The following is a 5,969-nucleotide window of genomic DNA, read 5'->3' as shown; positions in this document are numbered from 1 at the left end:
AAAAACAACATTGATTGATGGGGCCTTTGCCAAGCAAAACGACGTATCTATAGGAATTTCATGAATGTTGGGGTCGCAGTAATTACACCGGCAGTACCAACGAGGTGTCGGTGACGTCACGACGCATCGTCTACAGAAAGATACGCTGCAACGACAAGCACCCTGTTCTGTAAATACTCAAAGACATTCGAGTAATTTAACAGTAATTTCTTTTTCCTTTTTGATAATTCTTTCTTGATACAGCCTTTCTTCAGAAACAAATGTAATTTCTGTGAAGTGTATTATAGCCTTTGTTGACTTATTGACTTACGATAAGCAGTAGTAATTGTTAGTTTCTAACTTTCTCCTTTACTTTACTGTAGCTGTTATTTCATGTGTATTTACTTATTCTTTTGGAGAGTATGTTTCCACACATGTATGTAGGGTTTTTATCGGATTAATCTACGTGTTTCGCCAAGGGCCTTGCCACAGTGCTAACACCGGTTCCCGTCAGATCACCGAAGTTAAGCGCTGTCGTGCTGGGCTAGCACTTGGATGGGTGACCATCCGGTCTGCCGAGCGCTGTTGGCAATCGGGGTGTACTCAGCCCTTGTGAGGCCAACTGAGGACCTACATCATTGAGAAATAGCGGCTCCGTCTCGTAAACTGACATACGGCCGGCAGAGCGATGTGCTGACTACATGCCCCTCCATATGCACATCCAGTGATGCCTGTGGGCTTAGGATGCCACGGCGGCCGGTCGGTAGTGTTGGGCCTTTAAAGGCCTGTTTGGACGGACTTTAGTTATATACGTGTTGTGGGTGCATTATGTATTATGCCATGTAAACAATGAAGTCCATCATCAGATTCTGGCCTTCGACCGATCATAGCACAGCTGCTCGTTCGCTGTTGGCGTAAGGCATACAACCAGGAAGTTTGATTTTAACAACCGTCAACTACGTAAACTGTTTTCATTCAATAATAGGTCATATACGGCATTCACGCTTACCAAATGTTAGTTTATTTAGTTCAGTTGTAAGTGAACAAAATTATAGCCGTCTTCGTAATTATTCACGAATTTGTTTGCGGAAATTTTGGTGTTATATATTCTTTTGGTGCTTGTTGACAAACTGCAACGTGGTACTTTCGTTAACTATCGGACGTAGAAAGAGTTTCTTTTGACATTAAATAATCGAAATTCTAGGTCAAAATTAGGCAAAGTAAATCTCTGAAAACCGTTTTCTTTAGATATGTCGACCGTATTGCGGCTGAACAGTATCAGTTTACTGTGGTCCTGAAGGGATTTTTTAATTTACGGGTCGGAGTTTGAAATTTATACGGTGTTGTAATTTATTTTGGTGTGTTTCGTTTTCAGTAGGTCTGTAAAAAGATGACTGAAAGTATGTTTGAATGCTATCAACCGAAATGAAAGAAGTGGGGGAAGGACAAAAGAAATAATAATATCGTAGTAGAGAATGTTAAATAAGCTAGGTAAAACAATAGGTACAGACGTTTAAGGATGTTAAAAGTACAGCGATTACAAAACAAGGTGAGTCCGAAAGTTTTGGAAATGAATAGCTAGAAAGCTTGGAAAAAATAATGAAGTCCAAAATGTTGAGGACGAACAACACGAAGCTCAAGCAGAAAGCGACTGTGACCAGAATGTAGTACGAAGAACGAGGTAGAAGCGGAAGAGATTAAAGGGATCAATTATGAAAATGAGAGTAAGGTAGAGGATTTAGAATACAGGGTTACATACAAAAAGATGCTGGGATTGTCGTCAGTCATGCAAGTACAGAATAATAGTACCATTGAATGCATAGCTGTTTATTTCAGCGTAGAAGTAAATACAATTTCTGGCGTAAATACTGTTAGGCGTCAAGTTGCACTTGACAGCTCTGAAAAAAGTAAGATGATAAGGTGCTGTATTAGCTTAAAAAGAAAAGGACTGAAATTGGATCATATGCTCCAGAGAGGTACAAATATTTTAATGAATGTACCACTAAATTCTTGGATATGTACTCATTCGATAATATACACAATGATGTAATAAAATTATGTTGGTCATGCCAGATACTGATGGGAGGTCTAAGGAAAGTGTGAATGAATAGTGTGAGGAAATTATTAGCAAATTAAAACATTCAGACATTATATCAGAACGATCTAACGTTTTAGAGTTGTAGGTAACGGATTGGGACTATGCGAAGAGATGTAGTTTTGAAGGTCAGGACTGCAAACTAAGGGATTTCTTGAACAGAATGATGGATTTTCGTAAATCGAAATGTGGATGATGAATGGGATTTGTAATCTCAACAGGAATAACAACGGATTTTGGGTATTTTGTTGCTGTGTAGGAATAATGACTGAGAACAGGAAGCAACTAATGTTGTGTAGTAGGTATGTGGATGAGAGTAACTGAGAAATCGTATTATTTAAGTAAGGGGTGTGTGTCTGTGAGTAAGAAGTGACTGCAGGAAATGGTCATGAATTTTAATGGGCAATGGTAAAGAAAAGTATGGGAGAATTGGTAAAGTGGAAAAGGCTGAGACGAGAATGATAGTTAGCAAGAAAATAGTTGATGTAAGATGAGATATGAGGATGGTAGCAATATGAGATAAACAGCAACAGAGAAAAATGAGGTAAGAGAAGAATTTAGAAATGTTAGAATTTGGGCTTGATGAGGACCATGCTATAGTGTAGTCAGGAGGAATGATTGAGTTCAGTATGAAAGTAGAATTAATATGAGCTATTTTTTGTGGTGTGAGAAGAGAATGTGAAGTTATATGCCTCATGAGAAACTGAAATAGGGGTAGTTGAAATGAAATATGGAAAGTAAACACAAAATAATAATAATAATAATAATAATAATAATAAACCTGACAGAAATTGGTAACATAATAATAACCTGATAATATATTTAAGAAATGTTTTTGTAATGTGAACCATAACTAGATTTATTTGCCCAATAATTGTGTCCAGAAGGAAGGAGTTGAAAAAGAGTTTGTGATTTTCACTTTAAAGACAATGAAAGGGAAGTTGATGATTATGATAGCTAATAAATATAGCACTTTCGATCCAGATTTTGGATACATGTTACCAATATTTCTTACTTAACTGTTGTTGTTGTTGTGGTCTTCAGTCCTGAGACTGGTTTGATGCAGCTCTCCATGCTACTCTATCCTGTGCAAGCTTCTTCATCTCCCAGTACCTACTGCAACCTACATCCTTCTGAATCTGCTTAGTGTATTGATCTCTTGGTCTCCCTCTACGATTTGTACCCTCCACGCTGCCCTCCAATGCTAAATTTGTGATCCCTCCATGCCTCAGAACATGTCCTACCAACCGATCCCTTCTTCTAGTCAAGTTGTGCCACAAACTTCTCTTCTCCCCAATCCTATTCAATACCTCCTCATTAGTTACGTGATCTACCCACCTTATCTTCAGCATTCTTCTGTAGCACCACATTTCGAAAGCTTCTATTCTCTTCTTGTCCAAACTAGTTATCGTCCATGTCTCACTTCCATACATGGCTACACTCCATACAAATACTTTCAGAAACGACTTCCTGACACCTAAATCTATATTCGATGTTAACAAATTTCTCTTCTTGAGAAACGCTTTCCTTGCCATTGCCAGTCTACATTTTATATCCTCTCTACTTCGACCATCATCGGTTATTTTACTCCCTAAATAGCAAAACTCCTTTACTACTTTAAGTGTCTCATTTCCTAATCTAATTCCCTCAGCATCACCCGACTTAATTTGACTACATTCCATTATCCTCGTTTTGCTTTTGTTGATGTTCATCTTATATCCTCCTTTCAAGACACTGTCCATTCCGTTCAACTGCTCTTCCAAGTCCTTTGCTGTCTCTGACAGAATTACAATGTCATCGGCGAACCTCAAAGTTTTTACTTCTTCTCCATGAATTTTAATACCTACTCCGAATATTTCTTTTGTTTCCTTTACTGCTTGCTCAATATACAGATTGAATAACATCGGGGAGAGGCTACAACCCTGTCTCACTCCTTTCCCAACCACTGCTTCCCTTTCATGCCCCTCGACTCTTATAACTGCCATCTGGTTTCTGTACAAATTGTAAATAGCCTTTCGCTCCCTGTATTTTACCCCTGCCACCTTCAGAATTTGAAAGAGAGTATTCCAGTCAACATTGTCAAAAGCTTTCTCTAAGTCTACAAATGCTAGAAATGTAGGTTTGCCTTTTCTTAATCTTTCTTCCAAGATAAGTCGTAAGGTCAGTATTGCCTCACGTGTTTCAACATTTCTACGGAATCCAAACTGATCTTCCCCGAGGTCGGCTTCTACCAGTTTTTCCATTCGTCTGTAAAGAATTCGCGTTAGTATTTTGCAGCTGTGACTTATTAAACTGATAGTTCGGTAATTTTCACATCTGTCAACACCTGCTTTCTTTGGGATTGGAATTATTATATTCTTCTTGAAGTCTGAGGGTATTTCGCCTGTCTCATACATCGTGCTCACCAGATGGTAGAGTTTTGTCATTACTGGCTCTCCCGAGGCCATCAGTAGTTCTAATGGAATGTTGTCTACTCCCGGGGCCTTGTTTTGACTCAGGTCTTTCAGTGCTCTGTCAAACTCTTCACGCAGTATCTTATCTCCCATTTCATCTTCATCTACATCCTCTTCCATTTCCATAATATTGTCCTCAAGTACATCGCCCTTGTATAGACCCTCTATATACTCCTTCCACCTTTCCGCTTTCCCTTCTTTGCTTAGAACTGGGTTTCCATCTGAGCTCTTGATATTCATACAAGTGGTTCTCTTCTCTCCAAAGGTCTCTTTAATTTTCCTGTAGGCAGTATCTATCTTACCCCTAGTGAGACAAGCCTCTACATCCTTACATTTGTCCTCTAGCCATCCCTGCTTAGCCATTTTGCACTTCCTGTCGATTTCATTTTTGAGACGTTTGTATTCCTTTTTGCCTGCTTCATTTACTGCATTTTTATATTTTCTCCTTTCATCAATTAAATTCAATATTTCTTCTGTTACCCAAGGATTTCTACTAGCCCGCGTCTTTTTACCTACTTGATCCTCTGCTGCCTTCACCACTTCATCCCTCAGAGCTACCCATTCTTCTTCTACTGTATTTCTTTTCCCCATTCCTGTCAATTGTTCCCTAATGCTCTCCCTGAAACTCTCTACAACCTCTGGTTCTTTCAGTTTATCCAGGTCCCATCTCCTTAAATTCCCACCTTTTTGCAGTTTCTTCAGTTTCAATCTGCAGTTCATAACCAATAGATTGTGGTCAGAATCTACATCTGCCCCAGGAAATGTCTTACAATTTAAAACCTGGTTCCTAAATCTCTGTCTTACCATTATATAATCTATCTGAAACCTGTCAGTATCTCCAGGCTTCTTCCATGTATACAGCCTCCTTTCATGATTCTTGAACCAAGTGTTAGCTATGATTAAGTTATGCTCTGTGCAAAATTCTACAAGGCGACTTCCTCTTTCATTCCTTCCCCCCAATCCATATTCACCTACTATGTTTCCTTCTCTCCCTTTTCCTACTGACGAATTCCAGTCACCCATGACTATTAAATTTTCGTCTCCCTTCACTACCTGAATAATTTCTTTTATCTCGTCATACATTTCATCTATTTCTTCATCATCTGCAGAGCTAGTTGGCATATAAACTTGTACTACTGTAGTAGGCATGGGCTTTGTGTCTATCTTGGCCACAATAATGCGTTCACTATGCTGTTTGTAGTAGCTAACCCGCACTCCTATTTTTTTATTCATTATTAAACCTACTCCTGCATTACCCCTATTTGATTTTGTATTTATAACCCTGTAATCACCTGACCAAAAGTCTTGTTCGTCCTGCCACCGAACTTCACTAATTCCCACTATATCTAACTTTAACCTATCCATTTCCCTTTTTAAATTTTCTAGCCTACCTGCCCGATTAAGGGATCTGACATTCCACGCTCCGATCCGTAGAACGCCAG

General features: G+C 39.0%; 1 pseudogene; it reads left to right on the top strand.

Moving 5' to 3' along the window:
* Window positions 1-452: 452 nt before the first annotated feature.
* On the top strand, window positions 453-570 carry LOC126142840 (5S ribosomal RNA; annotated as a pseudogene).
* The last annotated feature ends 5,399 nt before the right edge of the window (window positions 571-5,969 follow it).

Source organism: Schistocerca cancellata, unplaced genomic scaffold, assembly GCF_023864275.1.
Source record: "Schistocerca cancellata isolate TAMUIC-IGC-003103 unplaced genomic scaffold, iqSchCanc2.1 HiC_scaffold_754, whole genome shotgun sequence".
NCBI classification, from domain to species: Eukaryota; Metazoa; Arthropoda; class Insecta; order Orthoptera; family Acrididae; genus Schistocerca; species Schistocerca cancellata.
This window is presented reverse-complemented; position numbering and strand designations above follow the sequence as displayed.